We start from the raw sequence: 12,594 nt of genomic DNA, 5'->3' as shown, positions 1-12,594 counted from the left end.
TAGCAACCGGGAGTCTCGGCTAGCTCCTGCACTTATGTTCAAGCATGCATTTCTTGCGGTGTTCCAAATTTTTGCCTAACCCCTTTGCACCTGCCGTACTTATGTTTGTGCAAGTGGCAACGAGGGAAACGTAGACGCAACTGGTCACATATTTTGCTCGGCAATCACTCGGTTGTAGCACATAATTCAATGTAACGAGTTCTGCTCTAGTACGACATGCTTCCCAAACGTTTTCGAGAGACAGGGGTTCAAAGTTGTACGGGCCTGTTGAATACCTTACGGGTGCATCTCTCGCCGAACATGGTGAACGTTAGCGTGACCGGCTAAGAGACACTGTAACTATACATTTACTTAATTCGAACCACGTCACTTTTATTCTCTCTTTTCTCATCAAAAGTATGGCTAGACAACTCGTGATCTTCGGAAGGAAACACTTACAACGGTCAGGTTACCTTTCATTCAGAAGGCTATTGCACCCAGCGACTGTTATATTGACTTGTAATTAATAGATTTCAGCTATCCGTCGTCCTTTTTAAATCTTATTTCCAGATCTAGATTTCAGCTAGAAACTAGCCATTCTCAATGCACTATCATTTTTTATCAATGTACTGTGGATGAAGCCTGAGCAACAGGCATTACATGCATTCATTAAAAATGATAATGCATTGAGAATGGCTAGTTTCTATCTGAAATCTAGAGCTGCCAATAAAATTTAAAAAGGACGACTTATAGCTGAAATCTATTATTTACACATTATAATGGAGTTAATAACTGTAGCACATTCGTGGCGGTGTATAATATGAAATCATGATAAAATGAATATATTTATCCAGACATTCATGTACCTGTCCCGAAAATGGCAGTTATAGACCTGTATGATTTCACTTCGATATGCACGTGTATGTATCGATAAATAACTGATAGTTTCAACGCTATACCTTTGTTATACTTTGACACAGCCGAATCAAAATAATTATGATTACTATCCTTGTTCATTTCCGAAGAAAATGGTTAGTTGCAGAGATGCAAATGTTTGGAGGAAGATTAGGAAAAAAAAGTGCTCGGATCAAAATGCGGTAGCCCGGAGACTTCTAGGCTGCCGCCTTAGCCGGTTGCGCTAACGGCGCTACTTTACGCGGCCGCTCTTGTATGCTGTTGAAAGGGCTGAAGAAACTTTGAACTAGGTCATAAAATCAATGTCTTGGTCACACAGTATTTTACTAACCACGCACCTACTTGCCGCTGCTAAAGTTTTAAGCTCTGTAATCAAACCAATCGCAAAGTCGTGCCATGGAATCAGAAAGCCTCCCAGGAAATCTACCACTACAAGGATTGCATCAGAGTTCATGCCTTCGACAGTGACCGCTGGGACACTTTGACGTTTGGCGAGAGTGTTGTTGACTGACGATATTCCAGGCGTTTTCGTAACTGCGCATGCAGTCTGGTTCAAATGGTTCAGAGCACAATGGGACTTAACTTCTAAGGTCATCAGTACCCTAGAATTTAGAACTACTTAAACCTAACTAATCTAAGGACATCACACACATCCATGCCCGAGGCAGGATTCGAACCTGTGACCGTAGCGGTCGCGCGGTTCCAGACTATAGCGCCTAGAACCGCTCGCCCACTCCGGCCGGCTGCAGCCTGGGGAGCTGGTGCTGCTCACCTGTTGTCCGCTGTGGCCGAGTGGTTCTAGGCGCTTCAGTCTGGAACCGCCCGACCGCTACGGTCACAGGTTCGAATCCTGCCTCGGGCATGGATGTGTGTGATGTCCTTAGGTTAGTTAGGTTTGAGTAGGTCTTAGTTCTAGGGGACTGATGACCTTCGATGTTGTCCCATAGTGCTCAGAGCCATTTTTCGTATCCTTGCCATCTGTGTTCCAAGATGGCTTTCGCGATCCTCACCACGTGTGGTCCGTCTTTGATGTGCTAAAATATTGCCTTGTGCGATACCTGAAGTACGGAAAATACTAACCGCAGTTGTTATTCAGAGAGCCCACGAAACGTGGACGTAGACACTCCCTGATACATCAAATGAGGCCTCAAAACATTATACTCGACATTTGCTGGTTACGCCGCGTAATAGTGAACGATGCTAAACTGAGATGGTAACGTCTAGCACATAAGTTGGGTGAAAGAATGATCCATCTCGACCATTGGTTTTTAACGGTATTACATTCATGATGGCTTTTTGCAACAGGCACATTACTGTTAAACCAGCGATTTACTTTTTCCGAAGTTAGTTTCGGGGCTAGCCACATCATCTAGCTATGACTAATTCTTGAACCGATTCCTCTATTTTCATTCTGCAATATGAAAGAGTATAATTTATTTCATGTTTTATGAAAACTGTTACACTCTTTGCAGGATCTATAGATTCTACTACCTTCAGAACAAACGAAAAGCCCAGATTTTGGTTTTTTCACAATCTCGGCCAAAAATTAAAAAAAGAAAATAGTAACATAAGACAACAGGAATAGTCCCCTGTTTGACATATCGGAGGAATACAAATCTGCAAATGAGGTTTCCAATTAGAAGTTATGAAATACTGGCTCTTCCTACCCTCGCATCATGGAGATGGGTCCCTTGAGTGTGTCAAGCTTTGTAATCCTGATCAAAGGTCATAAATGCTACATTTAATAATTTTTTCACTTCAAATCAGCATTATTGTTCTTTTAACTAACAATTTTACTAATTTCAGGCAGCTTTTCAAATAAGGCAAATTATTTAAGAAAATGACCGCAAATTGATTTGAAAATGCACTGGAAGTGGAGTATATCTCAAACTACAAAAATAACTTTAAACACTATAGCTCCACACACTAGAAAGCAATCACAACTATTTTTAGAGCTGTCGATTAAGTCTTTCCATAATAAATAAGAACACTCGGAATTATATTCACTAGGATAGCATTGCTTTCCGGGTTTGTGATTTGGGATAATCACGGGTGTAAGACAGGGTATTGGCAACACCACATTATTATTAAAATCTAACAGATTTCACAAATACCTGGTCCATTTGCAAAGGGCCAAATATAAATAGTTTAGCGGAAGATTGGCGGCACTGATGACGTAATTTACAGAGGCTGTTAACATGGCGGCGATGTAGCCATGTCAGTACTGTTGGTCTCGCCCTATTACGATCTTCTTGGCGTCAGAATTATATTTTTACTTGGCCAAAAACCATACCATGGATATAGTATCACCAAATGCAGCACGAGGCCCATACAAACTTTTACTCTTAAGATCCTCTGACCTCAAAACTCCAAGAATATGAGCCACAATAATCCGTTAGTTTTAGCAAGATGTTAACCACAGCATTGTTCAGCCCAGACTCCTTACCAGTCCCAAAGGACGATTTGCCACTTGCGCGCCGCGCCAGCCACACCTTTTCCACTCCGCCAGGCTACTTCCGTAGCTGCGGGGCTTCCCCATAACTTTTTCATTCCACCTTACGTTCACTAACTACGGACTAAGTTGTTAACAGTACATTATATAGCAATCATTCCCCTGGTCATTTAAATCCACAAGCACAGTTTAAAAATAGTTCAAAAAACTTCACATAACTGAAATATGTATACATAGTCAATGAATTTCCATGACAGTTAGTACACTCTACATAAGCAACACTACAAACTGACATTGAGATATCGATACAAATACAAATACAAAATAGGTGTTACATCTTCTGCTGCAAGCTCTTTGCTTTCCATATTTTGAGGGGAGGTAGTTGAAAGAAAAAAGTATATATATAGGGGTGTATATATATGGGTGGGTGGGGGGGGTGGACGGGTGGTTGGGTGGGTGTGAAATAACTAAAATAGGACCAAAAAGTCCAAATTGTTGGATTCCTGGTGTGTATTGAGATTTATAGAGTCTTTCATACAACAAACGCTAAACATTTCACAAACGTGTCAAGATATCGACACAAGGTTCTGCGGTAATCCACGGCTCAATAAACTGCAGCTGTTGTGCTGTATAGGTAACTCTCCTAAAATTTTATTATCCAAGATACCGATCCAAAAATGTTTTCGTTTTCCTGGCAGATGTACTATTTTAATGCAATTTGATATCTCTGTGAAAGAGAGCACAAGAACGTAACAACTCGCAGCACTTTGTTTCATTTCGATTGCCACATAAATATTGTGTAACGGAGGTTGAAACGCCCTGTTCAGAAAGCCTTGTTCACTTCGTGTAACACAGGGCCCCGATTTTAAGTGTAAATTTTTGACAAACTGCTTATTTGCTTCTGTCTCGGGTTCTTCGGCCGACGTTCGTGTGATGATTTTGCTGACGTTTCGCCAGCACGAGTGGCTGGCATTGTCAAAGCTTCACCCTCCATTGCCGGAGGTGAACTGGAGCCGGGCTCGCGGCCGCAGACTATATGTACCTTGCGCGCCAACGTCCGAGGGCTTCTCCGCGGTCATTTCCGCGGTCATTTCCGGTGCGTTTCTCCTCTTGCTACCTGCTACGGTCGTTCTCTGCAGTACGGGAAGCCAGGAGCCGTTTACCTTAAGGCTTTCTTCTTTCTTGTTGAAGCTGTTCCCGTGTTTGTGTATTTCTACAGCTTCTCTGTACAAGCGGGTGTGATAGTGCTTCTCTACAGCCGAGCTAAACCACCAGCATGCAATCTGAAGAAAGAAGAAGTACAAGCTATTAAGAATCTTAACGCTGACAAGAGTATATTGGTACTGCCTGCCGATAAGGCGAATGCGACCGTCGTAATGAAGACCGAAGATTATGAACAAAAGATCCGAGACCTATTAGATCCGACGACGTACCGAAAACTAAGCGCAGATCCGACGCAGCGTATCACACGGAATACGAATCGGTTAATCAAGACATCTTCTGTTCCGGAGGACTTACAGAGATACCTGCGCAACACAGAAGCCCTACCACCGCGCCTGTATGGATTACCTAAGATCCATAAGAACAACGTTCCATTAAGACCGATTGTTAGCGCTCCTGGCTCACCGACATATAAACTGGCAAAACACTTGGCCTCTCTGCTCCAGCCGCACGTGGGGAAGACCGACACGTACGTAAAGGACTCAGGACATTTCATCGAGAAGCTGAAGAAACTAAAACTTGCACCAAACGACATCCTGGTCAGCTTTGATATTGTTTCTTTGTTTACGAAAGTGCCACTCAGTGACGCTCTGGAGCACATCGGTTCCATTTTCCAGCAAGACATCATGAAGCTCTTCCATGCCTGTCTCACCACGAGCTATTTCACGTGGAATGGCAATTTCTACGAACAGCTGGAAGGCGTTGCCATGGGTAGTCCTCTTAGTCCAGTGGTGGCCAACTTCTTCATGGAACATTTCGAAGCACAGGCACTGGACTCGGCGACTTGTAAACCTAAGGTGTGGTACAGGTACGTCGATGATACTTTCGTCGTGTGGAGCCATGGTGAAGAACAGCTCGGTGACTTCCTAAGACACTTGAACAACCTCCACGCCAACATAAAATTTACCATGGAAGTGGAAAAGGACAAAAAACTACCATTTCTAGATGTGTTGGTCACAAGGGATGGCCAAAACCTGGGACATAGCGTGTACCGAAAACCGACGCACACGGACCGATATCTGCACAAACTGTCAAACCACCACCCGAGCCAGAAAAGAGGCATGATTCAGACGCTCGTAACGCGAGCAGCACGAATATGTGAGCCGCAGCACCTTAAACGCGAAATGCAACACCTGGAAAGTGTTCTGAGGAGCAATGGGTACTCCACAAATGATATTAGAAGTGTAACAGAGCCAAACCACCGGCGAAGTAAGAAACCAGAAAAAGAAATGTCGGGTACGGCCTTTCTGCCATACATTCCCAGAGTGACGGACAGAATCGGCCGTATATTACACAAGCACGACGTAAAGACAATTTTCAAACCGACAAGGAAGATCAAAGAATGTCTTAGATCGGCAAAGGATAAAAGGGACCCACTTGCAATGTCAGGAATATACCGCTTACCATGCACATGCGGGAAAGTTTATGTCGGAATGACTGGAAGATCAATCAACACCAGGATCAAAGAACATAAGCGACATTGCAGGTTGGGACAGGTGGAAAAATCGGCCGTGGCAGAACACGCACTGAGTGAGACCGACCAGGTACATGTAATAAAATTCACCGACACGGAAGTTCTGGCTGTAGAGAAGCACTATCACACCCGCTTGTACAGAGAAGCTGTAGAAATACACAAACACGGGAACAGCTTCAACAAGAAAGAAGAAAGCCTTAAGGTAAACGGCTCCTGGCTTCCCGTACTGCAGAGAACGACCGTAGCAGGTAGCAAGAGGAGAAACACACCGGAAATGACCGCGGAAATGACCGCGGAGAAGCCCTCGGACGTTGGCGCGCAAGGTACATATAGTCTGCGGCCGCGAGCCCGGCTCCAGTTCACCTCCGGCAATGGAGGGTGAAGCTTTGACAATGCCAGCCACTCGTGCTGGCGAAACGTCAGCAAAATCATCACACGAACGTCGGCCGAAGAACCCGAGACAGAAGCAAATAAGCAGTTTGTCAACAAGTGGCCACGAAAGTCTTAACAATTTTGTAAATTTTTGGCTCTAAAAACACTGTGCTTCCACATCTAGCACCGGTTTCGACATACTGGAGGTGTTCACACGTTTTAGGCATGCTCTTAATACAAGTTATCGATATTTACAGGCAAGTATGAAATGATCTTTACTTTTGTGCCACGCTTCTGTTGCCATACTTCCTCCTGTTTAATGTAATGAATATACGCCTATTAAATAATGAAGCAAATTTGTATGGAATTTTACCTAATTATGTTACACAGTTCTAACATAACGTTAACAGTCCCATCATCGTGACAGAAAGAAGTTCGTCACTTAGTTCATACAAACGACAGTGGTTTTTCCGATACAATGGAATTCATTTGAAACTGCAATTCAAACAGTGTCGCGGCCTCATTTATACTGTTTTATTACAGGTAATTTCCAGTAAGTTAAATTTCATGCTTGAAAACTACTTATGATACTACTCCCTAAAAGTGGCTCTTGGCATTTGAGTATTTTCGTCTTCCCATCCAGACAGGACACAAATTAAAGACATACAGGATTACAGAGAGAGTGCAGAAGACGTGAAGTCTATTGCAGGTAATTAGTCAAACTGTAATTGCGTATCGATATCTTGAGCGAACTGCAAAAAAATCTCGCCGGCCGTAGTGGCCGTGCATTTCTAGGCGCTACGGCCTGGAACAGCGCGACCGATACGGTCGCAGGTTCGAATCCTGCCTCGGGCATGGATGTGTGTGATGTCTTTAGGTTAGTTAGATTTAAGTAGTTCTATGTTCTAGGGGATTGATGACTTCAGAAGTTAAATCCCATAGTGCTCAGAGCCATTTGAACCATTTTTTTTTTCAAAAAAGCTCAACAAAACACTCTAGACTGTCATGACTCCCTGAAACCTGGGAAGCAACTGAAAATGTAACACGAGCATGACAGTCTACACCAACAAGTGCGACATTTTGTTGAAGCAGTTACATCGCGACACCATCTGCGAAAAATTGTTACACGTAATAGCTTGTAGCTCTTTTTTTCTTCAGCTTCTGTTCATTCTAGGTGTCTACTACGCTCATTCTGTCAAGGTGAGTTTGAGTTCTTGCTGACAGTGCATTTTTCGAAAGATCTAAGAACGAGCACAATCAGGTTATGACATTGCCGCCTGAATAACCATACCTGAACCCCTACCTAGTTCTATACATGAAGTAATAATACAAAAACAGAGAAGTCAGTGTAATAGAAATAATGCTACTTAATATAATCTTTTAATGGGAGATACGCTTCTTGAAATATAAGTCTATATTTTGGAATAGAAGATGTGAGAGAAATCCAAGAACAAAGCCAAACAAGTTTTCAACATATTGCGATCAGCTTAAGTGGGTTTTAATTTTAAAGAATCACTTGCGTACTGGAGCACTGAACAGTGATAGGCCTATACGTCCGACAAATCTGCCAGTGCTATTGCCACATTTGCAAAAGGAGTCGTTAACAGAATGTGTCTTGAGACACGGTACTGTGTCTGTGATAGTGAACCTGAATGCAGAGTGTCAAGTACACACATGGCTCTTTCCCGCGAGCTATTTCTGAACAAATGCATAGGGAAATTATATAAGAACATTGCATTGTGGCTGAAGAGGCCAGAGATAGCGGTCACGTGCGCATGAGACGTGCTTGCTTGTATGAATGTATTTGTGTTTTTATTTCTGAAGAAGGCTTTGGCCAGAAGCTCAATGTGTAAGAGTCTTTTTGTTGTGCTTGTGTCTGCGAATCAACGTACCGTCATTACGGTGATAGCAATTTATCGTTTTCAAACCATTGCTTATATTCCATTGTTTGATTATTTTAGAAAATAATTTGAGAGATGGAGTAACCACAAGTAAAAATTTGTAACCAATCAAACACATTATGAGCCCGTTCGGAAAACTTCTACGACGAAAAGAGAACCCACGCCCCAACCAGTTTACTAACGAATTTGTCTCCTTAGCTGCTTCATACTGTCGTACTAGCTGCCCAGTGTCATTAAGTTCGATTTCGGCATGGTCCACTGCCAACCGTACAAATCAACAGTGCAAACATATTGGTTGGTTGCATTGTGAACGAAACTGTAGCAAATGTAGCCATTTGAAATGAAATTGAATGTAGCCGCGGTCTATGAGACCCGCTCTGTTAGACGGTAACTATCGAACTATTATGTATCTTCAAACCGGTGCCCTAAGTTACTTTTTCGTCAAGCTTCATCGCTGTCACCATATGTAGATACTGGAGATAGTTATCTGCGCTATGTATTGCTGACAAAAGCAGTTAGGTGAAAACTTTATACCCTTAGGAATCCTTTACTATCCGAGTGCGTCAAGCATAGGTTTCTCGCTTTTGTCAGGACTATTGACACACTGCTTGCAGCCCCATTCACAGCTTCAGCCTCCATCCTTTTTAACTCGTAGGTGTGGTGTTTGGAAACTGGCAAAGAGAACATTGCCATCTTCAAGCTTGATCGGTAAAAACATTCCGCATTAACCCATAAGTAAACACAGGTACTCTGTGAGAACATGGAGTACATTTTCAGAGTAATACAATGTGTGACAGTTGCCTTCAAGAAGCTATCTTGTCAGTATGTTTAAGTGGCCGTAATACGGGTCATTTGATATAGTGTATCTGGTGTTTAACAACAGCAGCTCCGGTTAGCTTGCAACAAACAGTTCTATAGGGTATCATGAACCAGCCACGTGCCCTGGTGTCAACTTATTGTTAGCTTCGCTTAGATTACTCCCGTGCGGGCTTATATACAGATTTTTCTTGCTTGGTACGTCATTTTAATATCTTGTAAGTATTGAGGAGAGGGAAGATGCCGCTATCACTGCCAACACAAATAAGAAGGAATAACTGAAAAGAAGAGGATTCTTGAGACAGTTTTCTTTCGCACTCCTGCAAGACCATGTTTAGCGAAAGGAAATATCAAAAACTTTTCCAAAAAAGTTAAGTTAGAGAACTGGAGAGCTTTATGATGTGAAAAGGTCTAAAGTGGAGCTCACGACGGACAGTGTGTGGACTGCAAGAGCAAACACACACACACACACAAAAAAAAAAAACAGACATGTTTGTAAAAACTGCAAGAAATACATTTGCATTGAAAATTCTGTTAGTGTGTGCCAAGACAGTATCGACAAAATATTCCACTGAACATGTCTGCTTTTTGATAGCAGCCAATTTTTTTATATCTCCGTTCTGTGTATATACTTTTGACTGAAATGTAAAATTTGTCTTTTAAGGGGGTTAGGACGTCAAACGGGCCGACTTGGCGCAGGAGAGGCACCACAGGACATTTTAATTTCCACTGTCTATACTTTTACAAATAAAACCATAAAACTTTGTCAGCATGACCAGGAAGGATTCAGAATTCACACTCATAGAAGTGGAAGTTCGAAAACGTAACGAAGTAATTTTTTTTACATGTAAAATTTCATCATTTTTTTCACTTACTGATGGCAGCATTTGTTTGCTATAGGTACACTTTTCTTCATAAGTAAGAGAGATGGTTCAATGAATTTTGCACAGCATATAAACCATACTTAAAGGTGTATGAAACTCTACAATTCCAAATCTATTAAAAACTGTAGTAAAAATTGAGGTAATTAACTACAAAATTTGTGTTTTTTCTAAACATGAAGTTTAAAATACAACAGATCATTCGTTTTTTCATAAATTAAATAAATTCTAGAGTTTCATACACCTGTAAGTATGGTATGTATGCTGTACAAAATTCATCGAAGAATCTCTGTAACTTATGAATAAAAGTATACCTATAGCAACAAATGTACCCATGCTTGGAATGACATAGGGTTTTATTAGAACCAAAAAGGTACAAAAGTTCAAAAAATTTCCGACAGATGGCGCTTCATGCTAGCAGAATAGCAATAATTAGCATAAAAAAGCAAGAAAAACCAGAGATGATGTTCTTTACAGGAAATGCTCAGTATGTCCACCATCATTCCTAAACAATAGCTGTAGTCGAGGAATAATGTTGTGAACAACACTGTAAAGCATGTCCGGAGTTATGGTGAGGCATTGGCGTCGGATGTTGTCTTTCAGCATCCCTAGAGATGTAGGTCGATCACGATACACTTGCGACTTCAGGTACCTCCAAAGCCAATAATCGCCCGGATTGAGGTCTGGGGACCTGGGAGGCCAAGCATGACGAAAGTGGTGGCTGAGCACACGATCATCACCAAACGACGCGCACAAGAGATCTTTCACGCGTCTAGTAATATGGGGGGGGGGGGGGGGGTTCTAATGAAACCCTATGTCATTCCAATCATGTGTGTAAATTTTTACCTCTCTATATTTTTATACTGGCATTTTGATCAGCCGGTATATAAAGCGACGGAAACTGTAATAGTCTGTGAGGCCAGCTGCATATACTGATGTCGAGATTACAGGTATGTGCACTCCTGGATTAAAGGCACAGACACGGAATTGAATATCGGCCTAGTGGAATGTTCGTCCAACAAAACGATATTTGACCTAAGCTGCAGGTTGCCCCCTTCTCAAACATCTGTCGGCTGAAGGTTTCGAAGTCACGTGCCGAGCCTCCGACCAGAGGCGCTGGCCGCTTACCGTGGATGAGTTGGCACTGCCGCCACCGGACCTGTCGTAATCCGCGCGCACGTGTCTGTGCATTCCTAGAAAAAGCAGCGACCTCTCTGCGGATGCTTACCCCGACCTTGGCTGCTGCAGGGGACTGGCACTGCATCGCCAACAGCTCTGGGTGTCCGCGCATTTGGAAGCAGACCAGAATAAATAAAATCCACTTGCAGAATAACCTTTCCTCGATCGCACTACGGTGAGTTCTTTTTTTTTTCATCCTCGTTTTCTCTCTTTTTTTACTCCCCCCTCTTCTTCTTTTTTTGCTCTCCAGTCAAGTGCTGAACTCCACCTACAAGTTAAATGTTGAAAGGGGAAAAAAATGAAATAAAAAGAGAACGCTTGAGGACGCGGAGGAACGCCTATGCTAGCAGCAAACAAACGACGGCTTGACAGTTGTAAATGCGCTGGCGGCTGGCCAGCGGGCGGCGGTTTGCCAAAACCGGCGACGTCGGCCTTCGCGAGACCGCATCGCAACTTTCACTGCGCCGCGCGACACGCAGGCGCCGAACTCAGCGAGCCGCCGCCGAAACAAAACACACGTACCCGTACCGGCCATCGCGTACTCCACCGCCGGCCCGTGCGCGCTGTACCGTCTCTCATTGGGGTCAAGTGCAGCTCTCGGCCGTACCAGATTCATTGAGGGAGCGAGGTATCCCCTAAATCAGCGGCCGGCCCTTGCACTTGGCAAGTGGGGCACGGCGCGCGCGCGACAGTTGAAGGGGAAGTCGTTGGCACAGCAGAAGCGGCGCCAGAGTCTGCCCGAAGACATCGACCCCGTTTGTGGCAAAGTAAATAAAACGAGGCTGAATTACGCTCGCGCATAACTAACTGTGTCAACGGCTTAATGCTTCGCACACTGTTACGTCACCCATTGCCGAGAGCAGTGGCGCCGCGTGTGTACTCGTGCGCGAATTTCCATAGACGAGTGTATCCCCGTCCTAATTTCGCACTCGCTGTTATACAAGAACTTAAAGCACTGTCAGACAGCGTGTGAGGAATACTTTTACAAAAGTGCCTTAGTCATTGCTCAAGCGGCGAAGACAGTAATGAACATATTCCTGCCATCCAGCAGTAAAGAAATCTCTATTTGAAATTCTTCGTATTAGCTATTAATTCCATTGCCAGAGCCACGAAATCCACATCGTATTTACTAAAGGAATGAATCGATTCTGTTGCCAGTTTTAGTAGTTAGTCCGAGTCTTTGTTATCTCAAAAATGCAGGTTAATCAGCTTCCGCGATCTCGGAGTAAAGACGACGATACGTTTACATACACTGTGCCGTAGTGAAATATCATGATGAATGACCTGGATGTTTCATTTAATTTTCCTTTCCTTTTATTTTGTGAGAGGACATGGGTTCCGGATAATGCACAGGGCGGTCTCCCTCCTTTGACGGAGCGCCACGTCTCACGCTACCTAATCTAC

Source organism: Schistocerca gregaria, chromosome 1 (genome assembly GCF_023897955.1).
Source record: "Schistocerca gregaria isolate iqSchGreg1 chromosome 1, iqSchGreg1.2, whole genome shotgun sequence".
In the NCBI taxonomy this organism is placed as follows: Eukaryota; Metazoa; Arthropoda; class Insecta; order Orthoptera; family Acrididae; genus Schistocerca; species Schistocerca gregaria.
This window is presented reverse-complemented; position numbering follows the sequence as displayed.